At 44.6% G+C, this 21,772-nt stretch overlaps 1 protein-coding gene across 11 annotated transcripts in view; it reads left to right on the top strand.

The window, feature by feature from the left end:
* Positions 1 to 21,772, top strand: part of LOC139562251 (LIM domain-binding protein 1-like) — a 44,265-nt gene that overhangs the window by 7,003 nt on the left and 15,490 nt on the right. Inside the window, exon 1 of one of the 11 annotated variants that reach the window (XM_071379764.1) lies at positions 20,216 to 20,535. The exons of the other annotated variants lie outside the window; for them this stretch is intronic. The gene's annotated coding sequence lies outside the window, so the exon portion shown is untranslated. Of the gene's footprint in view, positions 1 to 20,215; positions 20,536 to 21,772 lie in introns of those variants that run through there. 11 annotated transcript variants of the gene reach the window in all.

Here is a 21,772-nt window from a genome sequence, read left to right as displayed (position 1 = left end):
CAGTGGTCCTGTTTGAAAGCTAGTTTGTTTACATTCCTGTATTGAGAGGGATCCTCCCCCTCAATGTGTGCGTGTGTGCGTGTGTGTGTTTGTGGCTCTGTGTAAGACTGAGTGTGGGCTGTGCTGTGGAACACTGACATGACTACGTCCTAACAGTCCGCGAGAGTCTGATCTGTAAGTACTGCAAGACAGATCTCACTGCTCTATCATGGTGGAGGTAGTCACAGCCTGGTAAAAATAGAATGCCCGTGTGCTAAATTATCCCCCCCCCCCCCACACACACACACGCATGCAAGCTGCTCTTTCCCCTCTCCTGTCTCTTCCTCTACCACTCTCCTCTCTGTACCTCTCCCACTCACTCCCTGTTGTCTCTCTCGCTTTCTCACTCTCTTTCGCCATCGGTGGGCACCAGCTCATGCAGAAAGTCACATGGTCTGCCTCCTTGATTGAAGGGAAAAGGACTTGAAGCAGAACTAAGATGGCAGGCAGGGGGAGTGAACCGATTCACTCTTTCCCTGATAGATTGGGACTGCCTCTGCTGACTGATACCACTCTCCCATTTTCACTGTCCCCTCCCGTCAGAAAGAATGCAGTAAGACGAGGGATGATGAGAGGAACGGAGGGGGGGTGCAGAGGAGAGAGGGATGCAGAGGAGAGAGGGATGCAGAGGAGATGGGGGGGATAGAGAAGAGGGGGGGATGCAGAGGAGAGAGGGATGCAGAGAGAAGAGAAAGGGATACAGACAGCTTTCGATGTGATGTCACGTGCTGCAAGGAGAGAGGAGAGCAGAGGAAAGTTGGCATGAGCCACTGACTGGAGAGAGGAGAGGAGGAATGAGAAATGGGTTTTCTACATGGTTGAAAATTTAGATTACACGTAAACAAAGTCACTCAGTTGAACACAATCCATCCAGTGTTCAGAGAAAGCTTAGTTGTGAGGAATAGGTGAGAAGAAGACCACTAAAAGATGAACAACATAAAGCTAGTATTGCATAGCTTTATATAATAATTAGCCAGTGAGGTATGTGGTTTAGCACTGAAGGAGAGGCAGCCTATGGTGAGTAATACAAGCAAAGAGACAGCAACTATTTGCTGTTCTTTTAAATTCCATCTCAGTGGATCATGTCTGTGCGAGCAGTGACGGTTACTAGGCATGCCCATAATTGTGCCCGGCCTCAACAACCCCTGCTATCCCATATAGACTCAGTAGAAGGGATAGAGTATATATATAGGCTTAATGCTTTCTCTCACTCTTTTTCGTCCCCGTTGTCTCCCTCTTTCAGCTTCTAACTACTTGCTTTGTTTGCCATTCTGTTGGCCTCCTTGTTGCTATCACAACCAGTGAGCAGCTATGACAATCCTGACGGGCTTCTGTTTTGATAACTGTTTGTATGTAACTAAGCGGTTATATAACGGTAACTTAGTCTGAGCTTAATGGCTTTTTTCATCACTACCCTTCTTCATTTTTTACTTTTTCATCATAAGTGTACAAACAAAGGGGACACACTCCAACTATGCTGTTTGTCTGAGACCTAAAACCTGTAGAGACATTTAAAAGATAGATTCACGGGCTGTGTGTGTGTGTGTGTGGTGTGTGTGATTGCTTGTGTATGAGAGAGAAGTGCGTACATATGGTCTTTCTTTGTTGAGAGAAATTGTCTGACTTTTTGTACAGTTCACCTCCAATATCAGTATCTTATCAGGGTCAGTTTCATTTTCAAGTACAAGTCTGAATCACTCTATTCAGAACACGCATGATGCCTCCCCGGGCGTGGGTGTCAACGTCCGTCCCTTCAGGAAGTGAATTAAAATGTCATTAATGAACTGAAAAATCATCTTTTAATTCAATGATCATTAATTGCTTAATGGAATTTGCCTTGACCCTGCTGCCTGTCAAGTCAACACAGCTATTGGAGGGGACATTTTGTCATCTTGCAGCAGGGTCATGATCAATAGTCGCCAATTGGAAGAAAGTCGACAAAACAAGGACGACCTGAAATAACAACAAACACTAATCCCAATCACAAATGACAATTTTCGAGTCCCATCACAAAACATTTTCCATTGTATGCCATACTAATACACATCCCCCAGATCTGTGTAGATGAAAGCCCGTTGGCCAGTGAAGCACACAGTGGCGTCCATCATCAGCTCTGCCTAACCTTTTACAGGAAACGCTGAGAGAGCAGAGTCTGAGTAGATGGAGTGATGTAAGACAAGACACATGCGTCAGGCTTCTAGGGTAAAGGTTAGACTTGTGAATGAGACTACAGTGGGCCCGCCTTTCAGCGAGGTCTGTCCGGGTTTGAAACCTGGGGCGTCTGAGCTTCACTGTGAATTTTCCATAGGGCATTCAAGGTTGTAAATTCCATCAGCATTCCAGTTGAACACAACTAAGTTATATTGAGCATTCTGATATGATCTAGATGGTTTGATGAAGCAGAGCACAGTAAGGAGATATTCAGGAAGATCACAAGAGGACGCCAAATCATCCGTTTCATGATTTCTAAAATACTCTACATTACCAAAGGTATGTGGACACCTGCTCGTCTAACATCTCATTCCAAAATCATGGGCATTAATATGGAGTTGTTCCCCCCTTTGCTGCTAAAATAGCCTCCCCTCTTCTGGGAAGGCTTTCCGCTAGATGATGGAACATTGCTGCGGGGACTTGCTTCCATTCATCCACAAGAGCATTAATGAGGTCAGGCACTGATGTTGGGCGATTAGGCTTGGCTCGCAGTTGGCTTTCCAATTTATCCCAATGATGTTTGATGGGATTGAGGGCTCTGTGCAGGTCAGTCAAGTTCTTCCACACCGATCTAGACAAACCATTTCTGTATGGACCTCGCTTTGTGCACAGGGCATTGTTATGCTGAAACAGGAAAGGGCCTTCCCCAAACTGTTGCCACAAAGTTGGAAGCACAGAATCGTCTAGAATGTCATTGTATACTGTAGCGTTTAGATTTTACTTCACTGGAACTAAGGGGCCTAGCCCGACCCATGGAAAAACAGCCGCAGACCATTATTCCTCCACCAAACTTTACAGTTGGCACTATGCATTGGGGCATGTAGCGTTCCCCTGGCATCCGCCAAACCCAGATTCGGCCGTCGGACTGCCAGATGGTGAAGTGTGATTCGTCACTCCAGAGAATGCGTTTCCACTGCTCCAGAGTCCGATGGCGGCGAGCTTTACACCACACTAGCCGACGCTTGGCATTGCTCGTGGTGATCTTAGGCTTGTGTGTGGCTGCTCGCCCATGGAAATCCTTTTCATGAAGCTCTGGACGAACAGTTCTTGTGCTGACATTGCTTCCAGAGGCAGTTTTGAACCCAGTAGTAAGTGTTGCAACTAAGGACAGATGATTTTTAAGCGCTAACAGCACTTACAGTTGATCGATGCAAGTCTAGCAGGGCAGAAATGACAAACTGACTTGCTGGAAAGGTTGCATCCTATGACGGTGCCACGTTGAATGTCACTGAACTCTTCAGTAAGGCCATTCTACTGCCAATGTTTGTCAATGGAGATTGTACAGCTGGGCGCTCGATTTTGTACGCCTGTCAGCAACGGGTGTGGCTGAAATTTGAAGGCGTGTCCACATCATTTTGTGTATATATAGTGCCGCCTATAGACACTGTTTAGCAACATAACCAACGCGTGCTTAACTATGGAGTAAAACAGACAGGGTTGGCTTAGACTTTTGACAAACTGTAGACTATATTTCTTCTCAATGTTTAATTTCAAACGTACATTTGCACAATGAGCACTTGTTGTCTTTCAAATACATGATTACAGTTTTGGTTAGCTCGGTAGTGAATGTTAGCCATATTAGCATAGACATGGCATCAGTCAAAACAAAAAATGGTGTCAGTAACAAGATGGAACAAGCTGAGACGAGCCACCTACAATTCCCCACACGGCAGCGTCTTGTCATTGTTGCTAGCTATCTGATTCATAACAATGTACGCTACCTGGACATATCTATGCACGCACATCATTTCCGTGACGTACTCCGTCAACCCGTCTATTGTACTGAACACACAATGGCACAGTGGAGGGCATAGGGATTACTGGCTTTAACAGGCTGTGCTGGCATACCAGCACGTTGTCCTGCTGTTTCTAAGAACTCGCTCACGCACGAGCGCAAGCTCGCACACACACACTCCCACAAACACACATGTGCACACTTGCATGCACGCACACGTACAACCATATTGTTTGTGTCTTCCTAATCCCAGCAAAGAACCACAGAAAGGCCAAGCTGTGTGTGTGTGTGTTTTGTGTCTACAGTATTCTACATTCTCAGCCTGATGTGACTTTTATTCACCAGTGATGTACAGTTCTCAGAAACTGAATTTCTTTTCACCAATCTACACACAATTCCCTAATGATAACAAAGTGGGAAAAAAAAAATGTTTTGCTAATTTATTGAAAATAGAGCTATCCCCATTTAGTCGACTGGTCGATTGTTTTGTTGATGGGCTGTTGGTCGACCGAGATTTCTTTATTTGAGCAAAAAATATATATAATCATGGGGTGCAAGACATCTGTCTGAAAAATTACATTACCGTTCAAAACTTTTGGGTCACTTAGAAATGTCCTTGTTTTTGAAAGAAAAGCACCTTTTTTTTTGTCCATTTAAAATATCAAATTGAACTGCCTAGAAGGCATGCATCCCGGAGTCGCCTCTTCACTGTTGACGTTGAGACTGGTGTTTTGCGGGTACTATTTAATGAAGCTGCCAGTCGAGGACTTGTGAGGCGTCTGTTTCTCAAACTAGACACACAAATGTACTTGTCCTCTTGCTCAGTTGTGCCCCGGGGCCTCCCACTCCTCTTTCTATTCTGGTTACAGCCAGTTTGCGCTGTTCTGTGAAGGGAGTAGTACACAGCGTTGTATGAGATTTTCAGTTTCTTGGCAATTTCTCACATGGAATAGCCTTAATTTCTCAGAACAAGAAGACTGTTGAGTTTCAGAAGAAAGTTATTTGTTTCGAGACATTTTTAGCCTGTTATCGAACCCACAAATGCTGATGCTCCAGATACTCAAGTAGTCTAAAGAAGGCCAGTTTTATTGCTTCTTTAAATCAGAACAGTTTTCAGCAGTGCTAACATAATTGAAAAAGGGTTTTCTAACAATCAATTAGCCTTTTAAAATGATGAACTTGGATTAGCTAACACAACGTGCCATTGGAACACAGGACTGATGGTTGCTGATAATGGGCCTCTGTACGCCTATGTAGATATCCATAAAGAATCAGCCATTTCCAGCTACAATAGTCATTTACAACACTGTATTTGTGATCAATTTGATGTTATTTTAATGGACAAAAAAAATTGCTTTTCTTTCAAAATCAAGGACATTTCTAAGTGACCCCAAACTTTGGAACGGTAGTGTATATTTATAATAATAATATTAACCCTCCTTTTTCTTGATCTCGTTGTTGTTATTATTTTTTAAATTATTATTATGATCATCATTATAATAATAAGTAATGTCATTATCATTGGTAGGCTTAGTATTGCAGCTTCATATAACCACCATCGAACTGTAGGCCTAAGAGCGCATCCTGTTTAGTCTTAGTACCGTAACTTACTTAGGCCTGTATTTCAATACTTTTATATAGGCTACTGTATCAATTAATTTGTTAATGTCATCACACAGCATGAGTCATTCATGATTTGAATAGCAATTAAGCATTTTAGTTAAAAAAAAAAATGTAATAACAAAGCGACCCTTGAATAATTAGCCTAAACAATAAATAAACCGTTCCATGTCGGCAATTGCATGCGACTGTTTTTAGTCTTTTCTGTTTATTTGTGACGTCCTCGTCATCTGTTTTTCTGCCGCATGTTTTAAGGTGTTCTGAGTGTGTTATAACCAATTTATTAATGTGAATATGATATGCTATTGGGGCATGCGAAGCATACATGTCACGTTAAAAGAGCAAGGGTTGAGGGAATAGGGAATGTTTTTCATAAACATATTAGGGATTTTGATAACAGAACTTTTCAGTCAGAAATGGCTGTAATTATGTAGCACCTTCAGCAACATGGACAGCGCGAAAAACACTGTTGCTGTTCTGAGAGAGAGAGAGAACGGGTGCTCAGTAAGTCTGAACCTGGCCCCGGCACAAGCAAATCAATTGCGTCCCTCTAGTCATGTGCGTCTTCATTTTTTCATCAAACAGTGCACTTAACGCATCAGACAAGCTCAGTGCATATAGTTGATTTGATTAAAACACATAGGATGTGTCTATATGTGGAAAAATAAGTTTTAAAATTTCGATCAAACGATTGGTCGATAGAACAGATGACTCTCGGTCGACCAAGATTTTTTTTGTCGGGGACAGTCCTAAATGAAATACAGAAATATAATTTACATAAGTATTCACACACATGAGTCAATACATGTTACAATCACCTTTGGCAATGACTACAGCAGTGAGTCTTTAGGGGTAAGCCTCTAAGAGCTTTGCACACCTGGATTGTACAATATTTGCATTATTATTAGTTGGCTGTTGATCATTGCTAGACAGACATTTTGAAGTCTTACCATAGATGTTCAAGCCGATTTTTAAGTCAAAACAGTAAGTAGGCCATTCAGGACAATTCAATACATTATTGGTAAACAACTCGTGTATATTTGGCCAAGCGTTTTAGGTTATTGTTCTGCTAAAAGGTGAATTTGTCTCCCAGTGTCTGTTGGAAAGCAGACTGAACGTTTTCCTTTAGGATTTTGCCAATGCTTAGTTAGCTCTATTCCATTTATTTGTATCCTAAAAGAAATCCATTGCCAATGACAAGCATACCCATAAAATGATGCAGCCCCCACCATGCTTGAAAATATGAAGAGTGGTACTCTTGTATTCAGGACATAAAGTACATTTCTTTGCCACATTTTTTGCAGTTTTACTTTAGTGCCTTATTGCAAACAGGATGCATGTTTTGGAATATTTTTATTCTGTACAGGCTTTCTTCCTTTTTCACTCTGTAGGTACTCCACAATAATAACCTAAATTATAATGTCATTAATCCATCCTCAGCTTTCTCCTATCACAGCCATTAAAGTCTAATTGTTTTAAAGTCACCATTAGCCTCATGGTGAAATCCCTGAGCAGTTTCCTTCCTCTCTGGCAACTGAGTTAGGAAGGACGCCTGTTTCTTTGTAGTGACTAGGTGTATAGAATATCCCTTTAAGCATGGTGAAGTTATATCACATTTTAGGAAAGACCCAGATGCAGACAGTGTTGAAGTAACAAAAGTGTATTACTAGAACATGGGGCAGGCAAAAAGACAGGTCGCAGGCAGGCAGAGTTCAGTAATCCAGATCAGAGTCCCAAAGGTACAGAACGGCAGGCAGTCTCAGGGTCAGGGCAGGCAGAGATCAATAATCCAGTGTGGTGGGACAAGGTACAGGATGGCAGGCAGGCCCAGGGCAGAAAGAATGGTCAAAACCGGGAAAACAAGAACTAGAAAAAGTCAGGAGCAATGGGGAAAACACTGGTAGGCTTGGCAAACAAAACAAACAGACAAACAGAGAACACAGGTATAAATACACTGGGGATAATGGGGAAGATGGGCGACACCTGGAGGGGGGTGGAGACGAGCACAAAGACAGGTGAAACAGATCAGGGTGTGACATTCAATGTCTGCTTTTTTTACCCATCTACTTATAGGTTCCCTTCTTTGCGAGGCATTGGAAAACCTCCCTGGTCTTTGTGGTTGAACCTATGTTTGAAATTCACTGCTGGACTGAGGGACCTGATAGATCATTGTATGTGTGTGGTACAGAGATGAGGTAGTCCTTCATAAATCATGTTAAACATTGCACACAGAGTAAGTCTATGCAACTTATTATGTGACTTGTTAAGCAAATCTTTACTCCTGCACTTATTTAGGCTTGCCATAATAAAGGGGTTGAATACTTATTGAAGGCACTGTATCAGATCACACAGTCTATTATTGAGTTTTACAGACAAGAGAGGTGAAGCTGTTTTTCAGCTGGTCCAGTAGAGGGGGATGCTTTTTCATAAATCTCTCTCTCTACCTCTCCACCCCTACCTCCCTCTTCAGAAGGCAACAGTTTAGTGAGGCGTGACTGATCACATGCCTCATATGGAACAAACATCAGGCTGGGAATTAGGCTAGTAGTGGGATTCTCATTCTTGTTTCAATAATTCAAGATGCTACTTTCCTCTGCTCCTTACATTCCCCCCCTCCTTCCATCCCTGCTAACTTTCTTCCTTCCTAGCTTTCTTCCCACCTTTCCTCCCTCCCTGACCAGTCCACTAAAGAGTAGAGATTGGGTGGATTGGGTTAACACAGATTAGTGATCACTGGTCATGAATGAGTGTGTACTAAGACGGAGCCCTGTTTGCCATCTAGTGCCTCCCGTGGCTCTGTTTTGTGTGTGTGTGGGGGGGGGGTTCTAAGCTGATATATGGAATTGTTTAAAGATGGTCATACAATGGATCATTTAGCTATTTGATTTAGAGTTTTAGGACCCAAAAAATATATATAAAAACATTTGAGGAAAATATTGAATTTGGCCTTTACTACTATAGCCCAGAGTATTGCATTAAATAACATAAATGGCAAAAAAGACAGTAAAACAAATTATCATAAGAAACAAGGTTTTGAAGTGTTTGTCTTTTATATATCCAGACAATATAAGAAAGCTCAGAAAATATATATATATATGTTTTTCACCTACAGTATTTAAGCCCTTTATTGGCTAGGCACAAAACTACCTTCATACTTCCATGAATATTTTTAAGCAGATACCGTTTACCTTCAGACGAGTAAGAGCAAAATGGAGAATCTACCCTTTTCACAGTGGGGTCACATTAGTTTATAGCCCAAATGGTTCGGATGCTACAAACAGAAGTTGGCACATCGACGGTGCCGACTTCAGAGTCCCGACACTTGTGGGGTTCTAGAGCAAGGCCAACATCGTGTTTGTGAGTCTCCCCTGTCAATAGAATGGTCATAATAGTTTGTAGTTCAAACCATTCAGATGCTACGGATGTTTTTGTGAGAATACCGATTTTTCAGGATGTCTCAAGGTCTGTCCAACCACCGCTCTAGCTCTGCCACCTTTCACGACATCGGCAGATGCGGAGGATTGGGACGCATCCAATGCAAAAAAGAAAATCATATCTCTAGCTTTAATATGTTACTTAGATTGACACACTGTGTTTATACCCCTAGAGTCGATTGATGCACCAGAGGGGAAATGTGTACAGCTGTCCCGACGCTCTGTAACCATTCATAATCACAGCGTGCAATACAGTTTTGGAAACCTCAAAAACTCTACTTTCATATCACCACAAAATAACTTTACAAATACAAAAGATCCACTTACTGTGCGACATTTTAACACATATTCCCACAAAAGGTGTTTTGCGTTGTACTTCCTGAGCTAATTGAAACTCTGGAACGAACAGAAAAAACAACATTGCAATCAAGGATAAATTGTTTCTAGATAGAGCATTTCACACTTGACCAAATCACCTCCGCTATTAATCAAAAGGGACTTTTTGGCCCTGACGAAGACATGGATCACCCCCAAAAACACTGCTACTCCAGCTGCTCTCTCTTCATCTTACTATGTGTTCTCTCATAGTCTGAGAGCATCTGGTTGTCATGGTGGTGGCACAGGGCTACTCATTTCTCCTAAGTGGAGATTTTCTCTTTTCCTCCACACATGTCCATCTCCTCATTTGAATTCCATGTTGTCATGGTCACTTGTCCACTCAAGCTTAACATTGTTGTCATCTATCGCCCACCGGGTGCCATTAGAGTTCCTCAATGAGCTTGACACCTTGATAAGCTAATTTCCTGACGATGGTTCGACACTCATTGTACTGGGCGACTTCAACCTCCCGACGTCTGCATTCGATTAATTTATTTCAACCTCTTTTCTTTCCACTCCTCTCCTCTTTTGACCTCACCCGTTCCCAGTCAAGGCAGGCCACTTTACTATATGCTGTTCGCCTACTAATCTCACTGCAACCCCCCTCCAGGTCTTTGATCACTACTTAGTTTCCTTTTCCGTCTCCCTCTCCTCCAGCCCCTACCGAGATGGTCATGTGTCGTCGCAATCTTAACTCTCGCCCACTACTCTCTCCTCTTATCCAATCATCTCTCCCTTCTGCTAAATCCTTCTCCCTCCAGTCTCCTGATTCTCCCTCTTTGACCCTACTCCTCCTCCTGTTTCGCATCCTATGACTCACTGTAACCTTTCCTCTCAGCCGGCTTGGCCCTCTCCTCCTGCTCCGTGGCTGTGACACCATTGCGAGGTCACAGAACATAGCTGCGGGCAGCTGAGCGAAAATGGAGGAAACTTAACTTCCGGAGGACCTATCATCCTTTCTCTACATTCTCTTCCAGCTGCTAAAGACAATTTCTATCACTCTAAATATCAAGATTCTGCCTCTTTGCCACCTTCTCTCTTCCTTATTCCTCCAACACCTCATTCCCCTCCCTCTCTGCAGTTGACTGTCAACCACTTTGAAAAGAAGGTTGACGACATCCACTCAGCCTATTGAGTCCACTGGTCCCTCTCACACAGAACATGCCTTGGTCTCTTTCTCCCCTCTTTCCAGATGAAATCCTGCGACTAGTGATGTCAGTCCGCCCAACCTGCACATTCAACCCAATCCCCTCTTCCCATCTCCAGACCTTCTCCTACAGTTGAAGTCGGAAGTTTACATACAGTTAGGTTGGAGTCATTAAAACGTATTTTTCAACCACTCCACAAATTTCTTGCAAGCTGAAGAACCCCATCCCAACCGTGAAGCATGGGGGTGGCACCCTCATGTTGTGGGGGTGCTTTGCTGCAGGAGGGACTGGTGCACTTCACAAAATAGATGGCATCATGAGTGAGGAAAATTATGTGGATATATTGAAGCAACATCTCAAGACATCAGTCAGGAAGTAAAAGCTTAGTTGCAAAAGGGTCTTCCAAATGGACAATGACCCCAAGCATACTTCCAAAGTTGTGGCAAAATGGCTTAAGGACAACAAAGTCAATGTATTGGAGTGGCCATCACAAAGCCCTGACCTCAATCCTATAGAAAATGTGTGGGCAGAACTGAAAAAGCGTGTGCGAGCAAGGAGACCTACAAACCTGACTCAGTTACACCAGCTCTGTCAGGAGGAATGGGCCAAAATTCACCCAGCTTATTGTGGGAAGCTTGTGGAAGGCTATCCGAAATGTTTGACCCAAGTTAAACAATTTAAAGGCAATGCTACCAAATACTAATTGAGTGTATGTAAACTTCTGACCCACTGGGAATGTGATGAATGAAATAAAAGCTGAAATAAACCATTCTCTATTATTCTGACATTTCACATTCTTAAACTAAAGTGGTGATCCTAACTGACCTAAGACAGGGAGAATTTTTACTAGAATTAAATGCCAGGAATTGTGAAAAACTGAGTTTAAATGTATTTGGCTAAGGTGTATGTGAACTTCCCAACATCAACCCCTCCCTGACCACTGGCTGCATCCACTCTGACTTCAAAATAGCTTGATTCTCTCCCATCCTCAAGAAACCAACAATAGACCCCTTTAACATCGAAAACTATAGACAGGCATCCTTTTCTTTCCAAAACACTTGCTTCCTCTGACCAACTCTCTTAGTATCTCTCCCAGAACAATCTTCTTGACCCTAACCAGTCAGGATTCAATATGGGTCACTCAACTGAGAATGCTGTCTTCTGTGTCAATGAGGCTCTCCGCACTGCCTAAGCTGACTCTGTCTCACCTCTGTTCTTATCCATACTAGATCTCATAATCTCTCTTTCCCTCTGATACTGCCTACACTGTAGCAATACATGATCCACGGTCTCTGTTTCCTGGCAATAATCACAATAGTCGTATTCAATCGGCTGTGTCCCACCCTTAATCTTGTAAACAAATTGCCTCCTCTCATCTGTCCCTTTCTGCCGTCCTCCCCTCCCCGACTTTCCTCTGTGCTTTAAATAAATGCCTGCCTTTTAGTATCTCTTTTCCATTGCTCCTGTCATCTCTGCACCATCACTGTCCATATCAGGCTTTTTGCCTCTGACTTGCTCATTGAAACTACAATCTCAACATCCCCACTACTAAGTGCTTGTTTAGCCAGTACATCAACTGCCTCGTTCCCCTTCACCCCCACATGGGCTGGGACCCAAGTAAATATCATCTGTATACCCATCTGTCTAATCTTGCCATCGGTTTGTAGTACCTCAAAGCAGAGTCTGTTACGTGAGCTAAAGGACTGCAGACTCATCAACACTGCACATGAATCAGAGAAAATAACTACTCTGTCTGGCTTGACTTCCTCCACCCACTGCAAGGCCAACAGTATGGCCATCAGCTCCGCCATATATACAGCCAGATGATCTGTAAGACGTATCCTGACTGCCACCCTACATTCCTGCACTACAAATGCTGACCCAGTGCGTCCTGTCGTTTCGATCTTTTGAACCATCTGTGTAAATGGCCACAAAATCCTGATGCACAGTATCCAGACTTCTCTTAAACAAATCAGGTGGATCAACATCCTCCCTCTTTCCGTAGTCTCTACAACACTTCTAGATCAACTACTGGAGGTGGGAGTAGCCATGGTGGATTTACAGGAATAGCTACCCTTGGACTAAACTCCCTTCCATACAGTCCCATCTCCTTCGCCTGGACATTACCCACCCACCCAAAGCTTGCGTTCTGTCTTCGCTCATGTTCCCAGCATGCCTGTAAAATCCCTTTTGCAGGATGAGACACCCCATGTCCCTGTAGGGTGACCCAATAATTAATTGCCAGCTGCTGTCTCCTAATCTGCAATGGCATATCCCAGCATCTCCAACTGTAGCGCAGCCACTGGAGAGGTCCGAAACACCCCACTACATATTCTGAGCCCTTGCCCCTGTATGACATCTAGCCTTTCCAATGACGTCCGGGCTGCCGAACCACACGCTATACTGCTGTAGTCTATTATAGATCGGATCAATGCAACATACATGGTCCTCAATGAGGCACGCCCAGCCTCCCACTCCTTCCCCGTCAGACAGGATCAATGCAACATACATGGTCCTCAATGAGGAACGCCCAGCCCCCCACTCCTTCCCCGTCAGACAGGATCAATGCAACATACATGGTCCTCAATGAGGAACGCCCAGCCCCTCACTCCTTCCCCGTCAGACAGGATCAATGCAACATACATGGTCCTCAATGAGGAACGCCCAGCCCCCCACTCCTTCCCCGTCAGACAGGATCAATGCAACATACATGGTCCTCAATGAGGCACGCCCAGCCCCCCACTCCTTCCCCGTCAGACAGGATCAATGCAACATACATGGTCCTCAATGAGGAACGCCCAGCCCCCCACTCCTTCCCCGTCAGACAGGATCAATGCAACATACATGGTCCTCAATGAGGAACGCCCAGCCCCCCCACTCCTTCCCCGTCAGACAGGATCAATGCAACATACATGGTCCTCAATGAGGAACGCCCAGCCCCCCCACTCCTTCCCCGTCAGACAGGATCAATGCAACATACATGGTCCTCAATGAGGAACGCCCAGCTCCCCACTCCTTCCCCGTCAGACAGGATCAATGCAACATACATGGTCCTCAATGAGGAACGCCCAGCCCCCCACTCCTTCCCCGTCAGACAGGATCAATGCAACATACATGGTCCTCAATGAGGAACGCCCAGCCCCCCCACTCCTTCCCCGTCAGACAGGATCAATGCAACATACATGGTCCTCAATGAGGAACGCCCAGCCCTCCCACTCCTTCCCCGTCAGACAGGATCAATGCAACATACATGGTCCTCAATGAGGAACGCCCAGCTCCCCACTCCTTCCCCGTCAGACAGGATCAATGCAACATACATGGTCCTCAATGAGGAACGCTCAGCCCCCCACTCCTTCCCCGTCAGACAGGATCAATGCAACATACATGGTCCTCAATGAGGAACGCTCAGCCCCCCACTCCTACCCCGTCAGACAGGATCAATGCAACATACATGGTCCTCAATGAGGAACGCCCAGCCCCCCACTCCTACCCCGTCAGACAGGATCAATGCAACATACATGGTCCTCAATGAGGCACGCCCAGCCCCCCACTCCTTCCCCGTCAGACAGCGCATCACATTTAGCACCTTCTGACACTTTCCCACCACTCTCTCAATGTGTTCTGCCCCGGTCAGTCTAGTATCAAAATATACCCCAAGGAACCTGAAGGACCCCACTCTCTCAATGTGTTCTGCCCAGGTCAGTCTAGTGTCAAAATATACCCCAAGGAACCTGAAGGACCCCACCATCTCCAAGTTTCTCCCATATAACCTCAAGCATACCTCATCTCCCACCTTCCTCCTGGTAGAGAACACTGTCTGAGTTCTCTACAGAGAACCTGAATCCCCACATGAATGCCCACCGCTCTACCTCATCATTTGCTCTCTGTACCTTCCTGACTATGCATGGCACATTTCTTTTCTTCTTCCATAAGGCCCCATCATCTGCAAATAGCTACCTCCCAATATCCATCTGTACTTGAGAGGTAAACATTATTGTTCATGATTGAGAACAACAGAGGACTAATCACGCTCCCCTGCGGTGTACCGTTATCCACCAGGTAGCTGCCTGGTATATACTTCCCAACCCTCACTGGGACAGACCTTCCAAACAGGAAATCCTTTATCTAGTTGTACCTTCTTCCTCCTACCCCAATAATATCAAGCTTGATTAACAACCCCTCATTCCACATCATATCATGCACCTTCTCCACATAAAAAAGACAGCTACAACAGTCTCCTTGTTCACCTGAGGCTTCCTGACCTCTGCTTATAAGCAGAGCGCTGGGTCCATAGTTCCCCTACCCTTCCTGAACCCACTCTGATGTGGCGATACTAGTCCCTGCTCTCCAGGAAGTAAGTTAGCCTCTACGTAATCATACGTTCCATAATCTTACATACGTGTGATGTTAAAGCTATTGGCCGATAGCTTGTTGGCCTCGTTGGGTCCTTCACTGGCTTCCGGATTGGTACCACTACAGCCTCCTTCCAGCTTCCTGGTTGTTTCCACTCCTCCCACACTCTGTTGTACAACACCAATACCTTATCCAGTGCCTCATCACTAAGATGTGACAACATAACATAGCACACCTCAGCTTTCCCAGGTGAAGTTAACTCAGCCTTACTTATTGCCCTTTTCATCTCTGCCATGGTAAATGGTGCATTCAAAGCAACATTTACGTCCTCCCTCCTATCCAGGTGCTCCTTCATCATTCTCTCTCTGCCCCTCTGACAAATTTGCCGAGCTATGCACTTCGACAAACGATTTGGCCATCATCTCTGCCTTCTCATCTGTTACTGCCACATCTTTCCCACTCGTCAACACTGGATAATCCCACTCCCATCTGACCCCACACATTCTCTTAATCATCCCCCACACTTTTCCCACGGGTGTCGCCCTTCCAATGGTGTCACAGAACCGACGCCAACATGACCTCTTTGCCTGACGGATAGTTCTCCTCACCAGGGCCTGGGCTTGCTTATACTGAATCAGATGTTTGAAGTTATGCGTCATGGTCAGTACTCTAAATGCCCTGTTCCTACTCCTCACCATTGCGCCACACTCCTCCATCCATGGGACTGCTTTCCTCCTTCTCGAACTCATAGGTATCGCCTCAGCAGCTGCTCCGACTAAAGCTGTCCTCACCCAGTTATTCATACTATCCACATCCCCTCTCGTATCCACTTGAGCCATCACCTGCTCACTCAGCTCCTGAAACTGATTCCACTTTGCCCTTCAAAACACCCACCTGCCTACTCCATCCACTGACACCTCTTCCCTCCGGCCTACTGTGCATGCTATAGGGTAATGATCACCCCCTACTGTGGACTCCTCCCATACCTCACACTCACAGATACCTGCCATCGCACTAGATACCAGAGTGAGGTCCAAGGCAGGCTATTTCTCTATGGCTACATCAATCCTGATCCCTCAGCCATCAATCGGGCACATCAGATCTTTCATTTCTTTCCGAATTGTACAACGCTTGGCCACCCCACAGAGCGTGTTATAGCCATTAAAATCCCACACCACATTACATTACTTATATCATGGCCCTCCACCCTCTCCAGTACTTCCAGGTCCAATATCTGATAAAGATAAGAGTAGTTCACTACCACTAGCACCCCTCCTCTCAACCCCACCTCCACCACCACATATTCCTGTTCAATACCTTTGCCTAGCATCCTGTAAGGAAGTCCTTGCTTTATGAAGGTGGCACATCCCCTCCTCCCCCTATGTCTCTGTCCACACGAACCACTACATATCCCTGAATGATAGTCGGTTTGAGCCACAGTCGCCAGTCACCACCCACCTGCCCTGTAATCCCCTGTCTATATGTTCACGCCCACCGCACCTCTGATTCAGAGGGGTTGGGTTAAATGCGGAAGACACATTTCAGTTAAATGCATTCAGTTGAACGACTGACTAGGTATGCCCCTTTCCCTTTCCTACCCATCTCTTCATTGAACCTGTATCTCCCTCGACCTTGACCACCCTCACTGGCTCAGCGTATAACTCCCTTCTCTCACTTGTTGCACTTCCACTGCCTGCTTCATTGCCTCACACCCACCATATGCCACACTATGAGCACCCCCACAGCTGCAACACTTTGGTTGTACACCATCATTACACTTTTAATACTCCCCTCCGCATCTTTCACACCCCTTTTTCTCTTTATAGGCTGTTGCCACATGCCCAAATCTCTGGCAGTTATAACATTTTAAAGGCTTCGGTTCATACACCCTCACATAATAACTCATATATCCTATGGTTGCTTTATTTGGCAGTACCCTGTCCTTGAAGTGTAACAGCATAGACAAGATATCTACCTTAACTCCACCCCTTGTTGCTTGCAATCGTTGAGCATTCAATGGAATGCCTCCAAGTTGTCGCTTACCTCTTTTAATGCTGACACTCACAGGCACTCCTGTTATCACCCTTTTAATCTACTGCTTCCCTGCTTGATCAGTTCAGTTGCTCGACATCACCTTACATTTCCCTTTTTTCCCTCTGTGCCATTTCCTTACAGAACACCAACAAGCTCCCATCTCTTAACACTTTTTAGCATTGACAACTTCCCCAATCAACTCTCATCACAGCCGTCAACCTTATTGGACTCATCGCCCCCAACTCCCCCTTCCTCCCTAAACTTCGGAATCACTGTGCTCCTCCTCACCTCCATGCTCCCCTCGCAACTTATCTCGCACTTCCTCAGCACTCTCTACCTCCGAACTTCTATTAACATTGGACACCATGTTGCTCTCCTCGAATGTAGTTTTCTGACATCTCTCTGCCTCCATAAACCTCTCGCTTCCCTTCAAACCCTACTCCCTTTCTCTCCCGCTTTCTTTTTTATTTTCTACTCCCCCTTTTATTTGTACCGCTATGCTCCATACTTGCTTCTCCATCACTATCTCCTACCATATCTGACCCAGTCACAGCACACCCGTGCCGAACCGCCGCCACACCGAGTAAATGTTGATTGTTTATCAACTATTGATACCGGAGCTCCGATCAACCCACATCCCAACAACCGTCGCCAGCAAATCCGTCCACACTAAATGAATTCCCGTCAGAGATACTTTTGAGGAGATGGGAAAACTCCATTGGAATTGTCCGCTGGGTGTAAGGTTAGTTGGTAAGCCAATTTCTTCCCTTTTCCCCATCCTTTTTGAGTCACAAAGTGTAATGAATTCACACTCCAGAACAGTAGGTGGAAACACAGGGCTAGAAAAGAAAAATATGAACAGGGACCGGCTTCACACCCCAGTACAGTAGGTGGCGGTCTATGCACCTTTCATTTGGTTTTGATCCGCTAATACAAATTTAAAGAAGAAGACAAAACAGCGAGAAGGGGGAAGAGAGAGAAGGAAGTGAGACAGTGGATGGTGGTTGGAAGAGCGTGCTTGTTTGAATTGGAAAAGCTTTGCAGTAGCTTTTGCTAAAGAAGAACATCAAGACGAAGCAGCTGCTTAATAAGTGGGATGCACTGTTGAGTGCTACATCCCGAGGGGTTCGTGCTGACTGTACGGAGATTGTGACAGCCGGTTAAATGGCGTCCCTTGAGAAGGCAAGAACAAGATGTATGTCAGGAGAAGTGCGATATAAGGAGGCGTTTACTTGGAATACGTAGGAGGAATGGAGGGGAAAAAAGAGGCAGAGGAGGTCTTAAGAGAGAGAGGGAGGAAGAGGTTGAGCTCGAGTCGGTTAAAAATGGCGGGGAAAAGGGAGATGGTTTGTTAAAGAAGAATGGTGGAAAGTGTAAGCAGAGTGAGCTGAAGATGGGAGGAGAAATGGAAGTGAATGCGGTTGGAGGTGGTAGGTGTGGTGAAGTTCTTGAAGCCCGAGGGTCAGGATAAAGATGAGTCTGTGACCATTTTTTGTTGTTGAAAAAGTGGACCCCTGCCTTTTGGCTGACCCATTTCTGGTTTCAGGGTGGGTGAAAACAGAGTTGGGGAAGATTCCCGGTGTTTGTGATGTTCGGTGTGAAGCAGACAGGGTGGCGTGAGTGGTGAAACAGAAGAGTCGTCTTCTGTTCTTTTGAGCTTTAATGTTGAGTCTTTTCCCAACAAAGTGATGTTAGGATATACACTAGTTCAAAAGTTTGGGGACGCTTAGAAATCTATTTTTTTTAAGAAAAGCTCATTTTTTTTGTCCATTTCAAAATAACTTCAAATTGATCAGAAATACAGTGTAGACATTGTTAATGTTGTAAATTACTATTGTAGCTGGAAATGGCTTATTCCATAAAAAAAAATATCTACATAGGTGTACAGAGGCCCATTTATCAGCAACCATCACTCCTGTGTTCCAATGGCACGTTGTGTTAGCTAATCCAAGTTCATCATTTTAAAAGGCTAATTGATCGTTAGAAAACCCTTTTTCAATTATGTTAGCACAGCTGAAAACTGTTGTTCTGATTTAAAGAAGCAATAAAACTGGCCTTTTTTAGACTACTTGTGTATCTGGAGCATCAGCATTTGTGGGTTAGTGGTTAGAGCGTTGAACTAGTAACCGAAAGGTTGCAAGTTTGAATCCTCGAGCTGACAAGGTACAAATCTGTCATTCTGCCCCTGAACAAGGCAGTTTAACCCACTGTTCCTAGGCCGTCATTGAAAATAAGAATTTGTTCTTAACTGACTTGCCTAGTTAAATAAATAAATAGGCTCAAAATGGCCAGAAACAAATAACTTTCTTCTGAAACTCAGTCTTTTTTTGTTCTGAGAAATGAAGGCTATTCCATGTGAGAAATTGCCAAGAAACTGAAGATCTCGTACAACGCTGTGTACTACTCTCTTCACAGAACAGCGCAAACTGTCTGTAACCAGAATAGAAAGAGGAGTGGGAGGCCCCGGTGCACAACTGAGCAAGAGGACAAGTACATTCATTAAAAAAAAAATTTACCTTTAACTAGGCAAGTCAGTTAAGAACAAATTCTTGTTTTCAATGATGGCCTAGGAACAGTGGGTTAACTGCCTTGTTCAGGGGAAGAATGACAGATTTGTACCTTGTCAGCTCGGGGATTCGATCTTGCAACCTTTCGGTTACTGGCCCAATGCTGCTGCCCCATTAGAGTGTCTAGTTTGAGAAACGAACACCTCAAGTCCTCAACTGGCAGCTTAATTAAATAGTACCCGCAAAACACCAGTCTCAACGTCAACAGTGAAGAGGTGACTTCGGGATGCAGGCCTTCTAGGCAGAGTTCCTCTGTCCAGTGTTCTTTTGGCCATCTTAATCTTTTTTTTGGGGGGGGGGCCAGTCTGAGATATGGCATTTTCTTTGCAACTCTGCCTAGAAGGTCAGCATCACGGGGTCGCCTCTTCACTGTTGACGTTGAGACTGGTGTTTGGCAGCATTATTTGGGTGTGCGAGACTATACATCAGAGGAGTTACAGGGTGTGTTAAGTGGTGGTGTCCCATCCTTTCAGGTTGTTGGCCTGAGGTAGGACTACATAGATTTATATAATGGAGTTGGCTGGTATTTTGTTTTAGTTTTTTTTGAGAGAGTAGTGTTAGATGGTAGGGTATTTTGTTTATTTCTTTGTTTTTTCAAGCAAAGTATAAGGGAGTTGTATTCCAGTCTAGTAGGTGGCGGTAATGCAATTTTTATTAGATGCCAACCGCCGTTAAACCTCATCGAAGAAGAGCAAGTGCTTAGACGGGGGGGGGGGGCATTGTTCGCTGCTGGCTAGGAACAAAGGGGTTGGCTCCTTCACCACTTTTCAACATCTGTGTTGCTAAAAAAAAAACGCTACCTTGGAGGAGCAAAAATAACGCACCTGAGGAAATACTAATTATTGCCACTTTTGTTTTGCTTTTCGTTTTGTTTCGGAGGAGCACTGAAATAACGGCTATTTTAAGCTGAGCCTGAAGGTGCTTCAAATTGGGACAGCTAGCATTCAAGCTAGCCTGCTAACCGAGCAGTGGTGTTGAAAAAAAACCACCGCGTTTCGTTTAACCATTCGGTGCAGGTATGGTGGCTTGAAGTGTTCGCAATTAACTCTAGGTACTAGTCTTGTTGCAATTTAAGTAGCAATGAATTATTATGATGGAAACGAAATGTCGAATGCGGCTCGTGCAGCTAGCTAACGTACTTAGTTACTTAACAGTTAGATGGCTAACGCCAGCTAGCTAACTTCACTGCCACTGGTCAACACAGACAATCTTGCTGTTGTAGCTAGCTTGCTATCAGCATCGAGTCAAACCTTTGTTCAACTGATCTCACGCGTCAGTATTCATCAAGATAAGACAATTAATGAAGAATTCACCATGTAGTTGGCTGCTAGCTTCTCAGCTCTGTCACTTCGATGTTTAACTAACGTAATCTGTACTAGGCTCATAATGCTGTCTTTCGGTGTGTTTATTGAGCAATTGTCGATTTTTGTTGTTGTATTATTCAATTCTCGTTCTAATCAATCATAACCCCCAGCCTACAGTATAAGCTCATCCAAATTTCTGAGTGGAAAATTCAAGAAAGGCCGTAGATCAGTTTCTCTAGTAGTAGAGGCAACTTCACCCACTCCAAGATAGGTCAATGGCGCTTTCATTGGATAGTGTGTGTGTCATCTGGGGAATATAGGAGAGGTTGTCTGTGATTCTCCTCTGTATATGACATCTCTCAGACAGTGACATGATGCTCCTCCATGTTACTCTATGCTTCTACCCCAGATCTCTGGAAGCTTGGACTGATGTCACCCATCTACATATGTCATAAAGACACTAAACCCCCTCCATTTTGAGAATTAGGATTGATCCCAGAGTAGAGTGAGTGGATGCCACCAACTGCTTATCCATTCTGTTCTCATGTTGGCAATGTTGGCATGGCTATATGCAGAGGTTAAAGGCTTGAAGCCAGTCTGTGCAATGAACAGTATATTTATTGATTGTAGGATGATTCATGAGTAATTTAATATGACGTACCTGGCTAGCTTAGAGAAAGGCTGAGTGTATACAGGGGGATGTCTGGTGTACCAGGGTTTGGGGTTGCTGCCAGGTCAAAGGTCATGCCAATAGAACTGCAGTGAACCCTGTAAAGAAGGGCCGGAGAGAGGAGGCTAGACAGCCTCTATGGGGTGCAGTGAAACAAGGGGGGGTTTGAGTGTGCTTTTTTTGGGAGGGGCGGTATATAATATGGGTAATGTTATTCTCCAAACAATGCTTAATTGGTGAGATGCAGGATTCTGCTTTTGGGAGCATATTAGTTGTTGT

This window comes from Salvelinus alpinus, chromosome 32 (genome assembly GCF_045679555.1).
Source record: "Salvelinus alpinus chromosome 32, SLU_Salpinus.1, whole genome shotgun sequence".
In the NCBI taxonomy this organism is placed as follows: Eukaryota; Metazoa; Chordata; class Actinopteri; order Salmoniformes; family Salmonidae; genus Salvelinus; species Salvelinus alpinus.
The sequence above is the reverse complement of the archived record's forward strand: the minus strand, read 5'-3'. Positions and strand labels throughout refer to the sequence as shown.